This window comes from Bombina bombina, chromosome 3 (assembly GCF_027579735.1).
Source record: "Bombina bombina isolate aBomBom1 chromosome 3, aBomBom1.pri, whole genome shotgun sequence".
Classification (NCBI taxonomy): Eukaryota; Metazoa; Chordata; class Amphibia; order Anura; family Bombinatoridae; genus Bombina; species Bombina bombina.
In genome coordinates, this window is record NC_069501.1 from 80391086 (window position 1) to 80416575 (window position 25490).

Sequence of the window (25490 nt, forward strand, 5' to 3'; positions counted from 1 at the left end):
TCAATGAACCCAAAAAACTCATTAATATCAAAGCTGAATAGTTTTGGAAGTAGTTTTTAGTTTGTTTTTAGTTATAGCTATTTTAGGGGGGGTATCTGTGTGTGCAGGTGACTATTACTATGCATAATTATTAGGCAACTTAACAAAAAACAAATATATACCCATTTCAATTATTTATTTTTACCAGTGTAACCAATATAACATCTCAACATTCACAAATATACATTTCTGACATTCAAAAACAAAACAAAAACAAATCAGTGACCAATATAGCCACCTTTCTTTGCAAGGACACTCAAAAGCCTGCCATCCATGGATTCTGTCAGTGTTTTGATCTGTTCACCATCAACATTGCGTGCAGCTGCAACCACAGCCTCCCAGACACTGTTCAGAGAGGTGTACTGTTTTCCCTCCTTGTAAATCTCACATTTGATGATAGACCACAGGTTCTCAATGGGGTTCAGATCAGGTGAACAAGGAGGCCATGTCATTAGATTTTCTTCTTTTATACCCTTTCTTGCCAGCCACGCTGTGGAGTACTTGGACGCGTGTGATGTAGCATTGTCCTGCATGAAAATCATGTTTTTCTTGAAGGATGCAGACTTCTTCCTGTACCACTGCTTGAAGGTGTCTTCCAGAAACTGGCAGTAGGACTGGGAGTTGAGCTTGACTCCACCCTCAACCCGAAAAGGCCCCACAAGCTCATCTTTGATGATACCAGCCCAAACCAGTACTGGTGGTCGTCTTTCAGCCTTTCTTACCTTGGCCATGTCTCTGAGTATTGCACACCTTGCGCTTTTGGGCACTCCAGTGATGTTGCAGCTCTGAAATATGGCCAAACTGGTGGCAAGTGGCATCTTGGCAGCTGCACGCTTGACTTTTCTCAGTTCATGGGCAGTTATTTTGCGCCTTGGTTTTTCCACACGCTTCTTTCGACCCTGTTGACTATTTTGAATGAAACGCTTGATTGTTCGATGATCACGCTTCAGAAGCTTTGCAATTTTAAGAGTGCTGCATCCCTCTGCAAGATATCTCACTATTTTTGACTTTTCTGAGCCTGTCAAGTCTTTCTTTTGACCCATTTTGCCAAAGGAAAGGAAGTTGCCTAATAATTATGCACACCTGATATAGGGTGTTGATGTCATTAGACCACACCCCTTCTCATTACAGAGATGCACATCACCTAATATGCTTAATTGGTAGTAGGCTTTCGAGCCTATACAGCTTGGAGTAAGACAACATGCATAAAGAGGATGATGTGGTCAAAATACTAATTTGCCTAATAATTCTGCACTCCCTGTATGTAAAAAACGATTAAACATGCCAGCAAACGTTTTATATTGCACTTTTATAAGAGTATGTATTTCTATTAATAAGCCTGATACCAGTCGCTATCACTGCATTTAAGGCTTTACTTACATTACTTCGGTATCAGCAGCATTTTCTAGCAAATTCCATCCCTAGAAAAATATTTTAACTGCACATACCTTATTACAGGAAAACCTGCACGCTATTCCCCCTCTGAAGTTACCTCACTCCTCAGAATATGTGAGAACAGCAAAGGATCTTAGTTACTTCTGCTAAGATCATAGAAAACGCAGGCAGATTCTTCTTCTAAATACTGCCTGAGATAAACAGTACACTCCGGTACCATTTAAAAATAACAAACTTTTGATTGAAGAAATAAACTAAGTATAAAACACCACAGTCCTCTTACGACCTCCATCTTAGTTGAGAGTTGCAAGAGAATGACTGGCTGGATATGGCAGTGAGGGGAGGAGCTATATAGCAGCTCTGCTGTGGGTGATCCTCTTGCAACTTCCTGTTGGGAAGGAGAATATCCCACAAGTAATGGATGATCCGTGGACTGGATACACTTAACAAGAGAAAATAATCATTTGTGTAGGGCAGCCAGATGGGGTTAGGTAGTCAATTGATTCCCTAAATAAAATAATGTTCCAGGGGCAGAGCATACTGCTGAAGCAGAAACACCCATCTGCTTAGAGCTTCTGACTCCAGTTTAACTTTTGGGGTTTATTTTTGAGCTTCTCATCTAGTTTGCCAGAATCTATAAGTTGAAGCACCCTGTGAGGTTTTGTGTGTGTGTGTGTCTAGATGTTTACTTCTAGATTAACTGAAGAACATAGGCAAGATCAGCAAACTGTGTAGAGATCGCCATATTTTACAAGACCGATCAGCCGTGTGGTTTGGGAACGCTGCACAATTGAGAAGATAATTAATGCTGCATTTTTCTCTGGGTAACACAGCCCTAATTGTATGCGACACTGACAACTTGGAGTCTAACAATTTGCAATTATGTCAACCATTATTTAGCACCACATTTTCAATCAAGGAGCTTTTACTCCAGCAGCTATCCTGCTTTAAAAAGGAGGTGAGCAGGGCTTCAATCCTCTTAATTGGGTAAGTATCTATAAAAGGGCACGACACAAATCTATGATCCTTATATGAAACCAGGAGCAGTTACTTTACTTACAGATCCTTTGCCATAATTGCCAGAGATTACTGCAGTAGCCCCTGTCTCAGTCTCTGTGGATGAAGAACAGAGGGAACATTTACGGGAAATTATAGTAAATTTGGAGTTTGGGAGTGCTAGTGCAGTGACGACACGATCTCCCTTTAACTCGTTAGGCTGGGATACAGATGCAGCTTATTTACTGAGAAGTTAGGTTATGCAAGATGCAACAAGCACGGGATCTGCAAAGAATCATCCAGGGATAGACATTTTTCGGCGCATTCTTTTGGAGCTGCTGTCAAATCGATTGCAGTTTTTCAACCGTTTTTTTTTTCTAGAGATAGAGGCCTACCTTCTTATTAAAGTCAGGTCGACATGCTATTCATGGTGGCCGGCCAGACTTCCTATCAGCGAGTCAGCAATTGGGGGGGGGGGGATCTGCACTTCCCTCTTTCAATGGTATTAATGTAGTACTGACATGGCTAAATTCCTTAAAAAGAGACCGGGGAGATTGAAATTCTCCTCCTAAGAAGTGGAGAACAGGGCAGGGAAGCAGTGGTCTGATGACCGCTGCTTGAAAAATCCTGAGTGCGATCTAATTAGTCCAGATTTTTATAATACCCTAAACTGTAATCTGACTTGTACCTTCATCCCTCTGTCTATGGGTTACTATGACAAAATGACATGAGGACACTTGGTATAGATGGGATAAAACTATACTGTATTTTATATGTTCTATAGTTAAATGCTTTTTCCTCTTGCTCATCTTATAATAATCGCTGCTTTAAGGCTAGCTCAAGACATGGATAGTTTACTCATAACGGGTCCAAAAGTGACCTATTGGTGTTTTACTTCCCCCTTTTGTCATAAACCAATATAGGATGGCCCAAGAGTGGGCATTTTCTGTCATTGGGGAAAACTCTTATGATATGGTGGTGGACTTATTTTAAAAATAAGATTACAAATTTTGTGTTCGTGTTTTAACGTTGAAAAAAATGGTAATTTCAGCGTTAAAACAGCACTGCAGCCATTACAAGTCTTGCCGGTATAGCTGTACCGCAAGCATTTTAGCCTGTAACGCAAAGCCAGTCCCGCACATTTAAAAAACATAATTTATGCTTACCTGATAAATTCCTTTCTTCTGTAGTGTGATCAGTCCACGGGTCATCATTACTTCTGGGATATTAACTGCTCCCCTACAGGAAGTGCAAGAGGATTCACCCAGCAGAGCTACATATAGCTCCTCCCCTCTACGTCACTCCCAGTCATTCGACCAAGGACCAACGAGAAAGGAAAAGCCAAGGGTGAAGTGGTGACTGGAGTATAAATTAAAAAATATTTACCTGCCTTAAAAACAGGGCGGGCCGTGGACTGATCACACTACAGAAGAAAGGAATTTATCAGGTAAGCATAAATTATGTTTTCTTCTGTTAAGTGTGATCAGTCCACGGGTCATCATTACTTCTGGGATACCAATACCAAAGCAAAAGTACACGGATGACGGGAGGGATAGGCAGACTCTTTATACAGAAGGAACCACTGCCTGAAGAACCTTTCTCCCAAAAATAGCCTCCGATGAAGCAAAGGTGTCAAATTTGTAAAATTTGGAAAAAGTATGAAGCGAAGACCAAGTTGCAGCCTTGCAAATCTGTTCAACAGAGGCCTCATTCTTGAAGGCCCAAGTGGAAGCCACAGCTCTAGTAGAATGAGCTGTAATTCTTTCAGGGGGCTGCTGTCCAGCAGTCTCATAAGCTAAACGAATTATGCTACGAAGCCAAAAAGAAAGAGAGGTAGCGGAAGCTTTTTCACCTCTCCTCTGCCCAGAGTAAATGACAAACAGAGAAGACGTTTGTCGGAATTCCTTAGTTGCCTGCAAGTAAAATTTTAGAGCCCGGACTACATCCAGGTTGTGCAGTAGACGTTCCTTCTTTGAAGAAGGATTTGGGCATAAAGAAGGAACAACAATCTCTTGATTGATATTCCTGTTAGTAACTACCTTAGGTAAGAACCCAGGTTTAGTACGCAGGACTACCTTATCCGAATGAAAAATCAAATAAGGAGAATCACAATGTAAGGCTGATAATTCAGAGACTCTTCGAGCCGAGGAAATAGCCATTAAAAATAGAACTTTCCAAGATAACAACTTTATATCAATGGAATGAAGGGGTTCAAACGGAACGCCCTGTAAAACATTAAGAACAAGGTTTAAACTCCATGGTGGAGCAACAGTTTTAAACACAGGCTTAATCCTGGCCAAAGCCTGACAAAAAGCCTGGACGTCAGGAACTTCTGACAGACGTTTGTGTAACAGAATGGACAGAGCTGAGATCTGTCCCTTTAATGAACTAGCAGAAAAACCCTTTTCTAAACCTTCTTGTAGAAAAGACAATATCCTAGGAATCCTAACCTTACTCCAAGAGTAACCTTTGGATTCACACCAATGTAGGTATTTACGCCATATCTTATGGTAAATCTTTCTGGTAACAGGTTTCCTAGTCTGTATTAAGGTACTAATAACTGACTCAGAAAACCCACGTCTTGATAAAATTAAGCGTTCAATTTCCAAGCAGTCAGCTTCAGAGAAGTTAGATTTTGATGTTTGAAGGGACCCTGTATCAGAAGGTCCTGTTTCAGAGGTAGAGACCAAGGCGGACAGGATGACATGTCCACCAGGTCTGCATACCAAGTCCTGCGTGGCCACGCAGGTGCTATTAGAATCACTGATGCTCTCTCTTGTTTGATTCTGGCTATCAATCGAGGAAGCAACGGGAAGGGTGGAAACACGTAAGCCATCCTGAAGTCCCAAGGTGCTGTCAGAGCATCTATCAGGACTGCTCCTGGATCCCTGGATCTGGACCCGTAACGAGGAAGCTTGGTGTTCTGTCGAGACGCCATGAGATCTATCTCTGGTTTGCCCCAACGTCGAAGTATTTGGGCAAAGACCTCCGGATGAAGTTCCCACTCCCCCGGATGAAAAGTCTGACGACTTAAGAAATCCGCCTCCCAGTTCTCCACTCCCGGGATGTGGATTGCTGACAGGTGGCAAGAGTGAGACTCTGCCCAGCGAATTATCTTTGATACTTCCATCATAGCTAGGGAGCTTCTTGTCCCTCCCTGATGGTTGATGTAAGCTACAGTCGTGATGTTGTCCGACTGAAACCTGATGAACCCCCGAGTTGTCAACTGGGGCCAAGCCAGGAGGGCATTGAGAACTGCTCTCAATTCCAGAATGTTTATTGGCAGGAGACTCTCCTCCTGACTCCATAGTCCCTGAGCCTTCAGGGAATTCCAGACGGCACCCCAACCTAGAAGGCTGGCGTCTGTTGTTACAATTGTCCAGTCTGGTCTGCTGAATGGCATCCCCCTGGACAGGTGTGGCCGAGAAAGCCACCATAGAAGAGAATTTCTGGTCTCTTGATCCAGATTCAGAGAAGGGGATAAGTCTGAGTAATCCCCATTCCACTGACCTAGCATGCACAGTTGCAGTGGTCTGAGGTGTAAGCGTGCAAAGGGTACTATGTCCATTGCCGCTGCCATTAAGCCGATTACCTCCATACATTGAGCCACTGACGGGTGTTGAATGGAATGAAGAGTGCGGCAAGCACTTTGAAGTCTTGATAGCCTGTCCTCTGTCAGGTAAATCTTCATTTCTACAGAATCTATAAGAGTCCCCAGGAAGGGAACTCTTGTGAGTGGAACGAGTGAACTTTTCTTTTCGTTCACCTTCCATCCATGTGACCTTAGAAATGCCAGCACTAACTCTGTATGAGATTTGGCAGTTTGAAAGCTTGAAGCTTGTATCAGAATGTCGTCTAGGTATGGAGCTACCGAGATTCCCCGCGGTCTTAGTACCGCCAGAAGAGCACTCAGAACCTTTGTGAAGATTCTTGGCGCTGTAGCCAATCCGAATGGAAGAGCCACAAACTGGTAATGCCTGTCTAGGAAGGCAAACCTTAGGTACCGGTAATGATCTTGTGAATCGGTATGTGCAGGTAAGCATCTTTTAAATCTACAGTGGTCATGTACTGACCCTCTTGGATCATAGGTAAAATTGTCCGAATAGTCTCCATCTTGAACGATGGAACTCTTAGGAATTTGTTTAGGATCTTTAAGTCCAGGATTGGTCTGAAAGTTCCCTCTTTTTTGGGAACCACAAACAGATTTGAGTAAAACCCCTGTCCCTGTTCCGATCGTGGAACTGGATGGATTACTCCCATTAACAAGAGCTCTTGTACGCAGCGTAGAAAAGCCTCTTTCTTTGTCTGGATTGTTGACAATCTTGACAGATGAAATCTCTCTCTTGGAGGAGAATATTTGAAGTCCAGAAGGTATCCCTGAGATATTATCTCTAGCGCCCAGGGATCCTGAACATCTCTTGCCCAAGCCTGGGCGAAGAGAGAAAGTCTGCCCCCCACTAGATCCGATCCCGGATCGGGGGCCCTCAATTCATGCTGTTTTGGGGGCAGCAGCAGGTTTCCTAGTCTGCTTGCCCTTGTTCCAGGACTGGTTAGGTTTCCAGCCTTGTCTGTAGCGAGCAACAGCTCCTTCCTGTTTTGGTGCAGAGGAAGTTGATGCTGCTCCTGCTTTGAAATTACGAAAGGAACGAAAACTAGACTGTCTAGTCTTGGCTTTGTCCTGAGGCAGGGCATGGCCTTTACCTCCTGTAATGTCAGCGATAATCTCTTTCAACCCGGGCCCGAATAAGGTCTGCCCTTTGAAAGGTATATTAAGCAATTTAGACTTAGAAGTAACATCAGCTGACCAGGATTTTAGCCACAGCGCCCTGCGTGCCTGAATGGCGAATCCTGAATTCTTCGCCGTAAGTTTAGTAAGATGTACTACGGCCTCCGAAATGAATGAATTAGCTAGTTTAAGGACTCTAAGCCTGTCCGTAATGTCGTCCAGAGTAGCTGAACCAATGTTCTCTTCCAGAGACTCAATCCAGAATGCCGCTGCAGCCGTGATCGGCGCAATGCATGCAAGGGGTTGCAATATAAAACCTTGTTGAACAAACATTTTCTTAAGGTAACCCTCTAACTTTTTATCCATTGGATCTGAAAAAGCACAGCTATCCTCCACCGGAATAGTGGTACGCTTAGCTAAAGTAGAAACTGCTCCCTCCACCTTAGGGACCGTTTGTCATAAGTCCCTTGTGGTGGCGTCTATTGGAAACATTTTTCTAAATATCGGAGGGGGTGAGAACGGCACACCGGGTCTATCCCACTCCTTAGTAACAATTTCAGTAAGTCTCTTAGGTATAGGAAAAACCTCAGTACTCGTCGGTACCGCAAAATATTTATCCAACCTACACATTTTCTCTGGTATTGCAACTGTGTTACAATCATTCAGAGCCGCTAACACCTCCCCTAGTAATACACGGAGGTTTTCCAGTTTAAATTTAAAATTTGAAATATCTGAATCCAGTCTGTTTGGATCAGAACCGTCACCCACAGAATGAAGTTCTCCGTCCTCATGTTCTGCCACCTGTGACGCAGTGTCTGACATGGCCCTAATATTATCAGCGCACTCTGTTCTCACCCCAGAGTGATCACGCTTACCTTTTAGTTCTGGTAATTTAGCCAAAACTTCAGTCATAACAGTAGCCATATCCTGTAATGTGATTTGTAATGGCCGCCCAGCTGTACTCGGCGCTACAATATCACGCACCTCCCTCTGAGCGGGAGATGTAGGTACTGACACGTGAGGCGAGTTAGTCGGCATAACTCTCCCCTCGTTGTTTGGTGAAATTTGTTCAATTTGTACAGATTGATTTTTATTTAAAGTAGCATCAATACAGTTAGTACATAAATTTCTATTGGGCTCCACTTTGGCATTGCAACAAATGACACAGGTATCATCTTCTGAATCAGACATGTTTAACACACTAGCAAATAAACTTGCAACTTGGAAATACAATTCAAATAGAATAATATTAAAACGTACTGTGCCTTTAAGAAGCACAGAAGATCTATGACAGTTAAAAATTAATAAATTGAAACAGTTATAGCCTCAATCCTTGTAAACAACACAACTTTAGCAAAGGTTTAATCCCATTAGCAAAGATAACAATTTCTGAAAGCAGGAAACAAATTACAGAATAAAAGTTTTTATTTCAGTCAAACTATAATTCTCACAGCTCTGCTGAGAGAAATTACCTCCCTCAAAATAAGTTTTGAAGACCCCTGAGCTCTGTAGAGATGAACCAGATCATGCAGGGAATACAATGAGTTGCTGACTGAAATATTTGATGCATAGTAAAAGCGCCCCTCCTCCACACACACAGCAGTGAGGGAGAACAGAAACTGACAGAAAAAACAGATTTAAGCAACTGCCAAGTGGAAAAATGGTGCCCAAACATTTATTCACTCAGTACCTCAGCAAATGAAAACGATTTTACATTCCAGCAAAAACGTTAAACATAATCTCTAGTTATTAAACAGCTTTATGTCTTTCTTACAGTGTAATTCTAGTGAAGTACCATTCTCCCAGAATACTGAAGTGTAAAGTATACATACATGACATATCGGTATGGCAGGATTTTCTCATCAATTCCATTGTCAGAAAATAAAAACTGCTACATACCTCTATGCAGATTCATCTGCCCGCTGTCCCCTGATCTGAAGTTCACCTCACTCCTCAGATGGCCGAGAACAGCAATATGATCTTAACTACTCCGGCTAAAATCATAGCAAAACTCTGGTAGATTCTTCCGCAAACTCTGCCAGAGAGGTAATAACACACTACGGTGCTATTTTAAAATAACAAACTTTTGATTGAAGATATAAAACTAAGTATAATCACCATAGTCCTCTCACACGACCTATCTAGTTGCTGGGTGCAAGAGAATGACAGGGAGTGACGTAGAGGGGAGGAGCTATATGTAGCTCTGCTGGGTGAATCCTCTTGCACTTCCTGTAGGGGAGCAGTTAATATCCCAGAAGTAATGATGACCCGTGGACTGATCACACTTAACAGAAGAAAGGGCGTATTTTTATTGGACTTCCTTAGTGCTGCCATTACAAGTTTTGCGGTGAGGCTAAAAAGCTTGCGTTACACCCTATACCGACACGATCCATACCGCAATCTGAGAGCAGTAGTTTTACACTACAAAACTGTTACATAAAACTCATAACTAAAGTGTTACAAAGTACACTAACAACCATAAACTATCTTTTGACCCCTAAACCGAGGCCCTCCCTAATCGGAAATACTAAATTAAAGTTATTAACCCCTAATCTGCCGCTCCAACGTCATCGCCACTATAATAAAGTTATTAACCGCTAAACCACCGCCCTCCTGCATCGCAGACATTATTTAAATATTAACCCCTAATCTGCAATCCGCCCACATCGCCCCCACTATACTAAAGTTATTAACCCCTAATTCTACCGCCACAATATTAAACCTATTAACCCCTAAACTGCAAGCCCCCCACAACGAAATATACTAAATAAACCTATTAACCCTTAAACAGAAAGCCCCCCCACATCGCTATAAACTAATTTAAACTAGTAACCCCTAAACCTAATGCCCCCTTAATTAAAGCATGCCTGTCAAATTTAAAAAACTAAGTTTAAACTAACAATTAAACTAATATAACTATTTAACTAAAATTAAACTAACTACCAATTAAAGAAACTATAATTTAACACATTAAAAAAATCCTAACACTACTATAAAATTTACTAAAAAATAAAAAAAGCCCACTCAAAATAAAATAAAAAACCCTATCCTACAATAAACTACCAATAGCCCTTAAAAGGGCCTTTTGTAGGGCATTGCCCTAAGTTAAACAGCTCTTTTACCTGTAAACAAAATACAAAGACCCCCCCCAAACAGTAAAACCCACCACCCAACCCCCCAAAATAAAAAAACCTAAATCTAACAAAAACCTAAGCTACCCATTGCCCTGTAAAGGGCATTTGTATGGGCATTGCTCTTAAAAGGGCATTTAGCTCTTTTGCATTGCCCTGAAAAGGGTTTTTAGCTCTTTTATAAAAAGTCCAAACCCTAAACTAAAAAAAAAAAAAACACCCAAAAAAGTTTTTAAAAATCCCAACACTAACGCCCGAAGATCCACTTACAGTTGCTGAAGTCCAGCTTGATGGATCTTCCTCCTGGCGGCTCCATCTTCATCCAGGCGGCATCTTCTATCTTCATCTCGGCGGCGGGTCCATCTTGAAAACATCTGGCATGGAGCATCCTCTTCATACAGTCGCCGCTGTATACTGAATCCTCAACGCCATTTTGATTCACGTACCTTGCATTGAAGATTTAATATACGGCGGGTACCGTATGAAGAGGATGCTCCGCGCCGGATATCTTCAGGATGGACTCGCTCCGTGCCGCCGGGATAAAGATAGAAGATGCCGCCTGGATTAAGATCCTTCAAGCGGGACTTCAGCAACTGTAAGTGGATCTTCGAGGGTTAGTGTTAGGACTTTTTAAACTTTTTTGGGTGTTTTTTTTTTTCCCTTTAGTTTAGGGTGTGTGCTTTTTTTAAAAGAGCTAAAAGCCCTTTTCAGGGCAATGCAAAAGAGCTAAATGCCCTTTTAAGGGCAATGCCCATACAAATGCCCTTTTCAGGGCAATTGGTAGATTAGGTTTTACTTTATTTTTATTTTGTGGGTTTGGGGGGGGGGTTTGTAATGTTAGGGGGCCTTTGACTTTTTTTCAGGTAAAAGTGCTGTTTAACTTAGGACAATGCCCTACAAAAGACCCTTTTAAGGGCTATTGGTAGTTTATTCTAGATAAGGTTTTTTATTTTGTGGTGCTTTTTTTTAAAAAAATGGGCATTAGAATAGGAAAAATTGTTATTTTTGATAATTCGTTTGTTATTTTGTGTAATTTTTTTTTCTGTTTTGGGGTGTGTTTTTTTTTTTGAATAGATATTTTTTTTATTTTAATGGGTAGCAAAAGAGCTGAATGCCCTTTTCAGGGCAATGCCCATACAAATTCCCTTTTCAGGGCCATGGGTAGATTAGATTTTACTTTATTTTTATGTTGTGGGGGTTTGTATACCGTGCCCTACAAAAGGCCCTTTTAAGGGCCCTTGGTGGTTTATTATAGATTAGGGTTTATTTTGGGGGCTTTTTAAAAAAAATTTTTTAAAGGGTATTAGAATAGGAATAATTTCTATTGTTTTGGATACTTTCGTATTTTTATTTTTTGTAATGTTAGGTTTAAGTGTTAGGCAGCTTAGGTTTTATTTCACAGGTACGTTTGTATTGATTTTAACTAGGTAGTTAATAACTATTTACTAACTAGTCTATCTAGTTAAAATAAATACAAACTTACCTGTGAAATAAAAATAAAAACATAATTTATGCTTACCTGATAAATTTATTTCTCTTGTAGTGTATCCAGTCCACGGATCATCCATTACTTATGGAATATATTCTCCTTCCCAACAGGAAGTTGCAAGAGTCCACCCACAGCAAAGCTGCTATATAGCTCCTCCCCTAACTGCCATATTCAGTCATTCGACCGAAAACATGCAGAGAAAGGAAAAAAACCATAGGCTGCAGTGGTGACTGTAGTTCAAATGAAAAAATTACCTGCCTTAAAGTGACAGGGCGGGCCGTGGACTGGATACACTACAAGAGAAATAAATTTATCAGGTAAGCATAAATTATGTTTTCTCTTGTTAAGTGTATCCAGTCCACGGATCATCCATTACTTATGGAATACCAATACCAACGCTAAAGTACACTGATGATGGGAGGGACAAGGCAGGTACTTAAACGGAAGTTACCACTGCCTGTAAAAAACCCTTTCTCCCAAAAATAGCCTCCGAAGAAGCAAGGTATCAAATTTGTTAAATTTGAAAAAGTATGAAGCGCAGACCAAGACTCTGTCTTGTAAATCTGTTCAACAGAAGCCACATTTAAAAAAGGCCCAAGTGAAAAACACAGCTCTAGTAGAATGAGCTGTAATCCCTTCAGGAGGCTGCTGTCCAGCAGTCTCATAAGCTAAATGAATTATGCTTTTTAACCAAAAAGACAGAGAGGCTGCTGAAGTCTTTTGACCTCTCCTCTGTCCAGAATAGACAACAAACAAGGTGAACGTTTGGTGAAAACTGTAGTAGCTTGTAAGTAAAACTTTAAAGCACAAACCACGTCCAATATTGTGTAATAGACGTTCCTTCTTTGAGGAAGGATTAGGATACAAGCATGGAACAACTATCTCTTGAGTGATGTTCTTGTTAGATACCACCTTAGGAAAAAACCCAGGTTGGTACGCAGGACTACCTTATCCGTACGAAGGATCAGATAAGGAGAATCACATTGTAACACAGATAACTTGGAGACTCTACGAGTCGAGGAAATAGCTACCCAAAAGGAACTTTCCAAGATAAAGATTGATATCTATGGAACAAAAAAGGTTCAAACGGAACTTCTTGAAGAGCCTTAAGAACCAGGTTTAAGCTCCATGGCGGAGCAACAGTTTTAAACACAGGCTTGGATCTAACCAAAGCCTGACCAAATGCCTGAACATCTAGAATACCTGCCAGACGCTTGTGCAAAAAAAATAGACAGAGTAAAAATCTGTCCCTTTTAAGGAATTAGCTGACAACCCTTTTCTCAAAAACATCTTGGAGAAAAGATAATATCCTGGGAATCCAGACTTTACTCCATGAGTAACCCTTGGATTCATAACAATCAGATATTTACACCATATCTATGTTCAATTTTCCTAGAGACAGGCTTTCATGTCTGTATTAAGGTATCAATGACTGACTCGGAGAAGCCATGCTTTGATAACATCAAGCGTTCAGTCTCCAGGCAGTCCATCTCAGATTGATTCTATTTAGAAGGTTGAAAGGACCCTGAGGTAGAGGAACCTGTCTCAGAAGCAGAGACCGTGATGGAAAGGATGACATGTCCACCAGATCTGTATACCAGGTCCTGCGTGGCTACGCAGGCGCTGTCAAAAACACCAAAGCCCTCTCCTGCTTGGTCTTGACCTCCGGAGGAAATCCAACTCCCCCGGAAGAAAAAAGTCTGACGACTTAGAAAATCCACCTCCCAGTTCTCAACACCTGGGATATGGATAGCTGATAGACAAGAGTGAGTCTCTGTCCAGTGAATTATTGTAAGACTTCTAACATCGCTAGGGAACTTCTTTTCCCCTTGATGGCTGATGTAAGCCACAGTCGTATATATTGTCCGACTGAGTATGATGTACCTCAGAGTTGCTAACTGAGGCCAAGTCTGAAGAGCATGGAATATCACTCCCAGTTCCAGAATATTTATTAGAAGGAGGGTCTCCTCCTAAGTCCACTATCCCTGAGCCTTCAGGGAGTTCCAGACTGCATCCCAACCTAAAAGGCTGGCATCTATTGTAACAATTGTCCCATCTGACCTGCGGAAGGTTATACCCTTGGACAGATGGACCCGACATAGTCACCAGAGAAGAGAATCTCTGGTCTCTTGGTCCAGGTTTAACAGGGGGACAAATCTGTGTAATCCCTGTTCCTCTGACTGAGCACGCATAGTTGCAGTGGTCTGAAATGTAGACGTGCAAAACGGTACTATGTCCCTTGCCGCTACCATTAAGCCGATTTCATTCATGTACTGAGCCACCGAAGGGCACGGATGGGATGAAAAACACGGCAGAAATTTAGAAACTTTGACAACCTGAACTCAGTCAGGTAAATTTTCATTTCTACAGAATCTATCAGAGTCCCTAGGAGGGAAACCCTTGAGATTGGGGATAGAGAACTCTTTCCTTGTTCACTTTCCACCCATGTGATCTCAGAAATGCCAGTACTACGTCCGTATGAGACTTGGCAATTTGGATGTTTGACGCCTGTATCAGGATGTCGTCTAAATAAGGGGCCACTTCTATGCCCCGCGGCCTAAGGACCGCCAAAGCGACCCCAGAACCTCCATAAAGATTCTTGGGGCTGTAGATATCCCAAAGGAAAGAGCTACAAACTGGTAATGCCTGTCTAGAAAGGCAAACCTGAAAAACGATGGTGATCTTTATGCATCACAATGTGAGGATAAGCATCCTTCAAATCCATTGTAGTCCTCTATTGACTCTCCTGGATCATAGTTAAGATGGTACGAATAGTTTCCATCTTAAATGACGGAATTCTGAGGAATTTGTTTAAGATCTTTAGATCCAAAATAGGTCTGAAGGTTCCCTCTCCTTGGGAACCACAAACAGATTTGAGTAAAAACTCTGTCCCTGTTCCTCTCTTGGAACTGGATGGATCTCGTACACAATGTAAGAATGCCTCCTTTACCTGATTTGCAGATAATTGTGAAAGGCGAAATCTCCCCTTTTTTGGGGGGGAATCTTTGAAATCCAGAAGATATCTCTGGGATCTAAATTCCAATGCCTAGGGATCCTGGGCATCTCTTGCCCACGCCTTGGCGAAGAATGAAAGTCTGCCCCCTATAGGATCCGTTACCGGATAGGGGTCCGTTCCTTCATGCTGCCTTAGAGGCAGCAGCAGGCTCCTTGGCCTGCTTATCTTAGTTCCAGGTCCGATTGTCTCCAGACCGCCTTGGACTGAGCAAAAATTCCCTCTTGTTTTGCCTTAGAGGAAGTGGATGCCACACCTGCCCTGAAGTTTTTAAAAAGCACAAAAATTAGACCTTTTTTGGCCCTTGATTTGGACCTATCCTGAGGAAGGGCATGACCTTTTCCTCCAGTGATATAAGCAATAATCTCCTTCAAACGAGGCCCGATAGTGTCTGCCCCTTGAAGGGAAGTTAAATAGCTTATTTATTAAAGTCACGACAGCTGACCATGATATAAGCCATAGCGCTCTGCGCGCCAGTATAGTAAAAAACAGAATTCTTAGCCGTTAGTCTAGTCAAATGAACAAAGGCATCAGAAAACAAAGGAATTGGCTAGCATAAGCTTGTCAAATATATTCATCCAATGGAGTCGCTAACTGTAAAGCCTCATCAAGAGACTCAACCCAGAACGCCGCAGCAGCAGTGACAGAAGCAATGTATGCAAGGGGCTGCAGGATAAAACCCTGTTGAATAAACATTTTTTATCCATTGGATCTAAAAAGCACAACTGTCCTCGCCAGAGGTAGTGGTACGCTTAGCTAGAGTAGAAACTCTTCTCTCCACCTTAGGAACTGTCTGCCAGAAGTCCCGTGTGGCGGTAACTATTAGAAAACATTCTTCTAAAAAATAGGAGGGGAAGAGAACGGCACACCTGGTCTATCCCATTCCTTATTAAAAAAAATTGTAGTAAGCCTCTTTAGGTATTGGAAAAACATCAGTACACACCGGCACTGCATATTATTTATCCAGTCTACACAATTTCTCTGGCCCTGCGATTGTACACATTCATTCAGAGCAGCCAAAGCCTCCCTGAGCGACAAGTGGAGGTTCTCAAGCATAAATTTTAAATGTAGAAATATCAGAATCAGGTTAAATCATCTTCCCTGAGTCAAAAAAATCACCCACAGACTAAGCATATTGTGAGGTAGTATCATACATGGTTCTTAAAGCGTCTGTATGCTCTGTATCTACCCCCAGAGCTATCTGCTTTCCTTTAATTTCAGGCAGTCTGACTAATACTGCTGCCAGAGTATTATTCACCACCTTTGCCATGTCTTGTAAAATAAACGCTATGGGCGCCCTTGATGTACTTGGCGCCATTTGAGCGTGAGTCCCTGAAGCGGGAGTCGAAGGGTCTGACACGTGGGGAGAGTTAGTCGGCATAACTTTCCCCTCGACAGAATCCCCTGGTAAAATAAACGCTATGGGTGCCCTTGATGTACTTGGCGCCATTTGAGCGGGAGTCCCTAAAGCGGGAGTCAAAAGGTCTGACACGTGGGGAGAGTTAGTCGGCATAACTACCCCCACGACAGAATCCTCTGGTGATAATGTTTTTAAAGACAAAAAATGATCTTTATTGATTAACATGAAATCAGTACATCTGGTACACATTCTAAGATGGGGTTCCACCATGGCTTTAAAACATAATGAACACAGAGCTTCCTCTATGTCAGACATGTTAGAACAGACTAATAATGAGACTAGTAAGCTTGGAAAACACTTTAAATCAAGTTAACAAGCAAATATATAAAACGTTACTGTGCCTTTAAGAGAAACAAATTTTGTCAAAATTTGAAAAACAGTGAAAAAAGGCAGTAAAACAAACAAAATTTTTACAGTACATGTAATAAGGTAAGAGCATTGCACCCACTTGCAAATGGATGATTAACCCCTTAATGCAAAAAACAGATAAAAAAAACGACAGACGTTTTTAAAAACAGACACAACAAAACTGCCACAGCAGAGCTGTGGATTACCTTCCCTATAAACGATTTTGGAAGTCTTTTTAGCCCTTTAGAAATGTCCTGTAGTATTCATGGGACTGCTGAGGGAATCTGGATGATTCATTTTGTAATTTTAACTGCGCAAAAAAGCGCTAAATTAGGCCCCTCCCACTCATATTACAACAGTGGGAAGCTTCAGTTAACTGTTTCTATGCAAAATTTAAGCCAGCCATGTGGAAAAAACTTAGGCCCCAATAAGTTTTATCACCAAACATATGTTAAAAAACGATTAAACATGCCAGCAAACGTTTTAAAACACATTTTTACAAGAGTATGTATCTCTATTAATAAGCCTGATACCAGTCGCTTTTACTGTATTTAAGGCTATACCAACATTACAGTGTTATCACCAATGTACGTTAAAAAACGATTAAACATGCCAGCAAACGTTTTAAAACACATTTTTATAAGAGTATGTATCTCTATTAATAAGCCTGATACCAGTCGCTATCGCTGCATTTAAGGCTTTACTTACATTACTTCGGTATCAGCAGTATTTTCTTAGTCAATTCCATTCCTAGAAAAATATTTTACTGCACATACCTTATCTGCAGGAAAACCTGCACGCCATTCCCCCTCTGAAGTACCTCACTCCTCAGAATGTGTGAGAACAGCAAATGGATCTTAGTTACGTCTGCTAAGATCATAGAAAAACGCAGGCAGATTCTTCTTCCAAATACTGCCTGAGAAAAACGGCACACTCCGGTGCCATTTAAAAATAACAAACTTTTGATTGAAGAATAAACTAAGTATAAATCACCACAGACTCTCACGACCTCCTATCTATGTTGAGGCTTGCAAGAGAATGACTGAATATGGCAGTTAGGGGAGGAGCTATATAGCAGCTTTGCTGTGGGTGGACTCTTGCAACTTCCTGTTGGGAAGGAGAATATATTCCATAAGTAATGGATGATCCGTGTACTGGATACACTTAACAAGAGAAACCTAAGCTAGCTACAACATAATTAGTTATATTGTAGCTAGCTTAGGTTTTATTTCACAGCTAAGTATGTATTTAGTTTTAAATAGGTATTATTTAGTTAATAATTGTAACTTTAATTTAGCTTTATTTTAATTATGTTAAAGTTAGAGGGTGTTAGGTTTTGGGGTTAATATAGTTTAATTTACGTTACGTTAGGTTTTGGGGTTAATATAGTTTAATTTAGGTTGTTGCGATGTGGGGTCTGGCGGTGTAGGGGTTAATAGGTTTATTTAGTGGTAGTGATGTGGGAGGCCAGAGGTTTATGGGTTAACAGCTTTATTTAGTTGCGGCGATGTCAGGGAGTGGTGGAATAGGGGTTAATAGATTTATTATAGTGTGGCCGATGTTGGGGTGCAGGGGAATAGGGGTTATTAACTTTAGTATAGTGGCGGCGATATCGGGAGCAGCAGATAAGGGGTTAATAGATTTATTTTGTTGGGAGCGGCAGATTAGGGGTTAATAACATTATGTAGGTGGCAGCGATATTGGGGTGGCAGATTAGAGGTTTTTAGACTTGGGGTTTATGCTAAGGTGTTAGGTTTAAACATATCTTTTTCTTTCCCCATAGACATCAATGGGGTTGCGTTACGGAACTTTTCATTCAGCGATCTCAGGTGTTTCTCCCCATTGAGGTCTATAGGGAAAGCGTGCACGTCAAAGCAGCGCTTATATTTTGTGCGGTATGGAGCTTAAAACCACCATATCGCTCGCACAAGCCGGCTGTTTCAAAACTTGTAATGGCTGCGCTATAGAGGGTTAAATCGTTAAATTCCCTATAGCGCGCATAACTTGTAATCTACCTGATTGTTAATATCGAATTTCTAATAAAGTTTTTACATTTTCATTGCAAAAAATAAATAATTCATTCATAATAATAATGTTCAAGTGCATCTCAATTTAACTCAGGAGTGAAGGTACCGTTTTTTTCAGCTTAAATTTACCATCACTTTAAAGGACCATTAAAACTGCATAATCAACAAATGCATGCTACAAAGACAATGCAATAGCATTTAGTCTGTTTTTCAAATGAGTTTTGTTTTCTGACAAATTTCAGTTAGCTCCATTTTCCTTTCCCCTGTGTCAGCTATCAGCCAATGACAAAATGCTTATACTTCTATTCCGGGAATTCTTGCACATGCCCAGTAGGAGCAGTTTCCTCAGAAAGTGTACATGTAAAAATAAAAGACTGTGCACATTTTGATAATAAAAGTGAAATGGAAAGTTGTTTACAATTGCATGAGCTAATGAAATAACCCATTAAGTCACAGAGTAGTTTGCCCAGCATCTGTTGACATAGTAACCTAAATCCAACCTTGTAGCTCATGCGGACAGCGAAGACTGCAGCCAGCGGCAGAAGGCATCTGCCTTCATATGGTAAAGAAGAACAGATTTCTCTTCATTTACCATATAAAGACAGATTGCCGATACAGACAGTGCTGCAGGAAAAGAGATTTGATGAGGGAGGGGCAGGGATGGGCCACTACGCTACAGAAAAAAGTTAAAAGGGGGGGGGGGGGGGGTAGTCTTTACACAACAGCTTAAAATTGACCTTATAAGCTTCTTAAGTTACCCCTTCACTGCATTGTCTTGTTGTCATGCATGTGTTTATTATGCAAATGTACTGTATTTACTGGTCCTTTAAAAACGTATGGTTCAGACAGCGTACAATCATAAGAGACTTTTCAATTTAATTCTATTATGAAAACAGAATTTATGTTTACCTGATAAATTACTTTCTCCAACGGTGTGTCCGGTCCACGGCGTCATCCTTACTTGTGGGATATTCTCTTCCCCAACAGGAAATGGCAAAGAGCCCAGCAAAGCTGGTCACATGATCCCTCCTAGGCTCCGCCTACCCCAGTCATTCGACCGACGTTAAGGAGGAATATTTGCATAGGAGAAACCATATGTTACCGTGGTGACTGTAGTTAAAGAAAATAAATTATCAGACCTGATTAAAAAAAACCAGGGCGGGCCGTGGACCGGACACACCGTTGGAGAAAGTAATTTATCAGGTAAACATAAATTCTGTTTTCTCCAACATAGGTGTGTCCGGTCCACGGCGTCATCCTTACTTGTGGGAACCAATACCAAAGCTTTAGGACACGGATGAAGGGAGGGAGCAAATCAGGTCACCTAAATGGAAGGCACCACGGCTTGCAAAACCTTTCTCCCAAAAATAGCCTCAGAAGAAGCAAAAGTATCAAATTTGTAAAATTTAGAAAAAGTGTGCAGTGAAGACCAAGTCGCTGCCTTACATATCTGATCAACAGAAGCCTCGTTCTTGAAGGCCCATGTGGAAGCCACAGCCCTAGTGGAGTGAGCTGTGATTCTTTCAGGAGGCTGCCGTCCGGCAGTCTCATAAGCCAATCGGATAATGCTTTTAATCCAGAAGGAGAGAGAGGTAGAAGTTGCTTTTTGACCTCTCCGTTTACCAGAATAAACAACAAACAAAGACAAAGTTTGTCTGAAATCCTTAGTAGCTGCTAAGTAAAATTTGAGAGCACGAACTACATCCAAGTTGTGCAACAAACGTTCCTTCTTTGAAACTGGATTAGGACACAAAGAAGGCACAACTATCTCCCGGTTAATGTTTTTGTTAGAAACAACTTTTGGAAGAAAACCAGGTTTAGTACGCAAAACCACCTTATCTGCATGGAACACCAGATAAGGAGAAGAACACTGCAGAGCAGATAATTCTGAAACTCTTCTAGCAGAAGAAATTGCAACCAAAAACAAAACTTTCCAAGATAATAACTTAATATCAACGGAATGTAAGGGTTCAAACGGAACCCCCTGAAGAACTGAAAGAACTAGGTTGAGACTCCAAGGAGGAGTCAAAATTTTGTAAACAGGCTTGATTCTAACCAGAGCCTGAACAAAGGCTAGAACATCTGGCACAGCTGCCAGCTTTTTGTGAAGTAACACAGACAAGGCAGAAATCTGTCCCATCAAGGAACTTGCAGATAATCCTTTTTCCAATCCTTCTCGAAGGAAGGATAGACTCTTAGGAATCTTAACCTTGTCCCAAGGGAATCCTGCAGATTCACACCAACAGATATACCAAATTATGTGGTAATTTTTCTGGTTACAGGCTTTCAGGCCTGAACAAGAGTATTAATAACAGAATCTGAGAACCCTCGCTTTGATAAGATCAAGCGTTCAATCTCCAAGCAGTCAGCTGGAGTGGGTCGAACGGACCTAGAACAAGAAGGTCTCGTCTCAAAGGTAGCTTCCATGGTGGAGCCGATGACATATTCACCAGATCTGCATACCAAGTCCTGCGTGGCCACGCAGGAGCTATCAAAATCGCCGACGCCCTCTCCTGATTGATCCTGGCTACCAGCCTGGGGATGAGAGGAAACGGCGGGAACACATAAGCTAGTTTGAAGGTCCAAGGTGCTACTAGTGCATCCACTAGAGCCGCCTTGGGATCCCTGGATCTGTACCCGTAGTAAGGAACTCTGAAGTTCTGACGAGAGGCCATCAGATCCATGTCTGGAATGCCCCACGGTTGAGTGACTTGGGCAAAGATTTCCGGATGGAGTTCCCACTCCCCCGGATGCAATGTCTGACGACTCAGAAAATCCGCTTCCCAATTTTCCACTCCTGGGATGTGGATAGCAGACAGGTGGCAGGAGTGAGACTCCGCCCATAGAATGATTTTGGTCACTTCTTCCATCGCTAGGGAACTCCTTGTTCCCCCCTGATGGTTGATGTATGAACTTGGCCCTCGCTAGCTGAGGCCAAGCTTTGAGAGCATTGAATATCGCTCTCAGTTCCAGAATATTTATCGGTAGAAGAGATTCTACCCGAGACCAAAGACCCTGAGCTTTCAGGGATCCCCAGACCGCGCCCCAGCCCATCAGACTGGCGTCGGTCGTGACAATGACCCACTCTGGTCTGCGGAAGGTCATCCCTTGTGACAGGTTGTCCAGGGACAGCCACCAACGGAATGAGTCTCTGGTCCTCTGATTTACTTGTATCTTCGGAGACAAGTCTGAATAGTCCCCATTCCACTGACTGAGCATGAACAGTTGTAATGGTCTTAGATGAATGCGCACAAAAGGAACTATGTCCATTGCCGCTACCATCAAACCTATCACTTCCATGCACTGCGCTATGGAAGGAAGAGGAACGGAATGAAGTATCCGACAAGAGTCTAGGAGTTTTGTTTTTCAGGCTTCTGTCAGAAAAATCCTCATTTCTAAGGAGTCTATTATAGTTCCCAAGAAGGGAACCCTCGTTGACGGAGATAGAGAACTCTTTTCCACGTTCACTTTCCATCCGTGAGATCTGAGAAAGGCCAGGACAATGTCCGTGTGAGCCTTTACTTGAGGAAGGGACGACGCTCGAATCAGAATGTCGTCCAAGTAAGGTACTACAGCAATGTCCCTTGGTCTTAGCACCGCCAGAAGGGACCCTAGTACCTATGAGAAAATCCTAGGAGCAGTGGCTAATCCGAAAGAAAACGCCACGAACTGGAAATGCTTGTCCAGGAATGCAAACCTTAGGAACCGATGATGTTCCTTGTGGATAGAAATATGTAGATACGCATCCTTGAAATCCACCTTGGTCATGAATTGACCTTCCTGGATGGAAGGAAGAAGTGTTCGAATGGTTTCCATCTTGAACGATGGAACCTTGAGAAACTTGTTCAAGATCTTGAGATCTAAGATTGGTCTGAACGTTCCCTCTTTTTTGGGAACTATGAACAGATTGGAGTAGAACCCCATCCCTTGTTCTCCTAATGGAACAGGATGAATCACTCCCATTTTTAGCAGGTCTTCTACCCAATGTAATAATGCCTGTCTTCTTATGTGGTCTGAAGACAACTGAGACCTGTGGAACCTCCCCCTTGGAGGAAGCCCCTTGAACTCCAGAGAATAACCTTGGGAGACTATTTCTAGCGCCCAAGGATCCAGAACATCTCTTGCCCCAGCCTGAGCGAAGAGAGAGAGTCTGCCCCCCACCAGATCCGGTCCCGGATCGGGGGCCCGCATTTCATGCTGTCTTGGGAGCAGTGGCAGGTTTCCTGGCCTGCTTTCCTTTGTTCCAGCCTTGCATAGGTCTCCAGGCTGGATTGGCTTGAGAAGTATTACCTTCCTGCTTAGAGGACGTAGCCCTTGGGGCTGATCCGTTTCTGCGAAAGGGACGAAACTTAGGTTTATTTTTGGTCTTGAAAAGACCTATCCTGAGGAAGGGCGTGGCCCTTGCCCCCAGTGATATCAGAGATAATCTCTTTCAAGTCAGGGCCAAAGAGTGTTTTCCCCTTGAAAGGAATGTCAAGCAATTTGTTCTTGGAAGACGCATCCGCTGCCCAAGATTTTAACCAAAGCGCTCTGCGCCACAATAGCAAACCCAGAATTTTTTCGCCGCTAACCTAGCCAATTGCAAGGTGGCGTCTAGGGTGAAAGAATTAGCCAATTTAAGAGCACGAATTCTGTCCATAATCTCCTCATAAGAAGAAGAATTACTAATAATCGCCTTTCCTAGCTCATCAAACTAGAAACACGCGGCTGCAGTGACAGGGACAATGCATGCAATTGGTTGTAGAAGGGAACCTTGCTGAACAAACATCTTTAGCAGACCTTCTAATTTTTTATCCATAGGATCTTGGAAAGCACAACTATCTTCTATGGGTATAGTGGCGCGCTTGTGTAGAGTAGAAACCGCCCCCTCGACCTTGGGGACTGTCTGCCATCAGTCCTTTCTGGGGTCGACTATAGGAAAACAATTTTATAAATATGGGGGGAGGTACTAAAGGTATACCGGGCCTGTCCCATTCTTTACTAACAATGTACGCCACCCGCTTGGATATAGGAAAAGCTTCGGGGGGCCCCGGGGCCTCTAAGAACTTTTCCATTTTACATAGTGGTTCTGGAATGACCAGAAAATCACAATCATCCAGATTGGATAACACCTCCTTAAGCAGAGCGCGGAGATGTTCCAACTTAAATTTAAAAGTAATCACATCAGGTTCAGCTTGTTGAGAAATGTTTCCTGAATCTGAAATTTCTCCTCCCTGGCCCCCTCAGACTGGTGTAGGGGCCCTTCAGAAACCATATCATCAGCGTTCTCATGCTCTACAGAATTTTCTAAAACAGAGCAGTCGCGCTTTCGCTGATAAGTGGGCATATTGGCTAAAATGTTTTTGATAGAATTATCCATTACAGCCGTTAAATGTTGCATAGTAAGGAGTATTGGCGCACTAGATGTACTAGGGGCCTCCTGTATGGGCAAGACTGGTGTAGACGAAGGAGGGGATGATGCAGTACCATGCTTACTCCCCTCACTTGAGGAATCATCTTGGGCATCATTTTTACTAAATTTTTTTTTTTTTTTTTTTTTTTATGACATAAAATACATATAGTTAAATGAGAAGGAACCTTGGTTTCCCCACAGTCAGAACACAATCTATCTGGTAGTTCAGACATGTTAAACAGGCATAAACTTGATAACAAAGCACAAAAAACGTTTTAAAATAAAACCGTTACTGTCACTTTAAATTTTAAACTAAACACACTTTATTACTGCAATTGCGAAAAAGTATGAAGGAATTGTTCAAAATTCACCAAAATTTCACCACAGTGTCTTAAAGCCTTAAAAGTATTGCACACCAAATTTGGAAGCTTTAACCCTTAAAATAACGGAACCGGAGCCGTTTTTATATTTAACCCCTTTACAGTCCCTGGAATCTGCTTTGCTGAGACCCAACCAAGCCCAAAGGGGAATACGATACCAAATGATGCCTTCAGAAAGACTTTTCTATGTATCAGAGCTCCACACACATGCAGCTGCATGCCATGCTGTCCTCAAAAACAAGTGCGCCATACCGGCGCGAAAATGAGGCTCTGACTATGATTAGGGAAAGCCCCTAAAGAATAAGTGTCAAAAACAGTGCCTGCCGATATAATCATATCAAAATACCCAGAATAAATGATTCCTCAAGGCTAAATATGTGTTAATAATGAATCGATTTAGCCCAGAAAAAGTCTACAGTCTTAATAAGCCCTTGTGAAGCCCTTATTTACTATCTTAATAAACATGGCTTACCGGATCCCATAGGGAAAATGACAGCTTCCAGCATTACATCGTCTTGTTAGAATGTGTCATACCTCAAGCAGTAAGAGACTGCACACTGTTCCCCCAACTGAAGTTAATTGCTCTCAACAGTCCTGTGTGGAACAGCCATGGATTTTAGTTACGGTGCTAAAATCATTTTCCTCATACAAACAGAAATCTTCATCTCTTTTCTGTTTCTGAGTAAATAGTACATACCAGCACTATTTTAAAATAACAAACTCTTGATTGAATAATAAAAACTACAGTTAAACACTAAAAAACTCTAAGCCATCTCCGTGGAGATGTTGCCTGTACAACGGCAAAGAGAATGACTGGGGTAGGCGGAGCCTAGGAGGGATCATGTGACCAGCTTTGCTGGGCTCTTTGCCATTTCCTGTTGGGGAAGAGAATATCCCACAAGTAAGGATGACGCCGTGGACCGGACACACCTATGTTGGAGAAATTTACTCCGATTTCTCAGTATCCTTGGTTCAAAAGCGTATCTTACATAGGTAGGCTTGGGAGCAGCAATGCACTGCTGGGTGCTGGTGACTACACACACATGCCTCGTCACTGCCTTATCAATTGTGTTCAGCTAGTTCCCAGTAGTGCATTACAGCTATATTAGAAAAGTGACAATTACCACAAACATA

At 42.1% G+C, this 25490-nt stretch overlaps 1 protein-coding gene across 1 annotated transcript in view; it reads right to left on the reverse strand.

The window, feature by feature from the left end:
• Positions 1 to 25490, reverse strand: part of BCL9 (BCL9 transcription coactivator) — a 346838-nt gene that overhangs the window by 212287 nt on the left and 109061 nt on the right.